The sequence below is a fragment of the Eurypyga helias genome, unplaced genomic scaffold (genome assembly GCF_000690775.1).
Source record: "Eurypyga helias isolate BGI_N326 unplaced genomic scaffold, ASM69077v1 scaffold30585, whole genome shotgun sequence".
Lineage (NCBI taxonomy): Eukaryota > Metazoa > Chordata > Aves > Eurypygiformes > Eurypygidae > Eurypyga > Eurypyga helias.
The window spans coordinates 1-385 of record NW_010251278.1 but is presented as its reverse complement, the minus strand read 5'-3'; positions in this window follow the sequence as shown (position 1 = coordinate 385).

The window sequence follows — 385 nt, the reverse complement described above, 5'->3', positions numbered from 1 at the left end:
CTCTTTCTCCACAGTTTCTGGCTTTTGTTGTGTATTGCAGCATTTTGAAGTATACATTTGACGTGTCCGTTAGACAGCCTGTGATGCCGTACCGTCTAGTTCGGCATCTGCCTGCCTCTGTCAGCAGACAAAGAGCTGAGCACTCACTGCGGTTTGAAGGTGTCACTTTCTGAGGATCTCTCAGCGATTTTTCCAGAATCGCCGCCGTGAAATAGCCGTTCCTAACAATTACATCATCCTAATCCAAACAGGCTTCGTTATTCTTCATGAAGATCGCTTTGTACTTGTTATGGCTACTGCACATAGCAAGGAGCATAGCTTCTGCCACTGTGTTGTCTTGGCCGTCCCGTTGTGTCTTCTGGTACATCATAGAATCATAGAATGG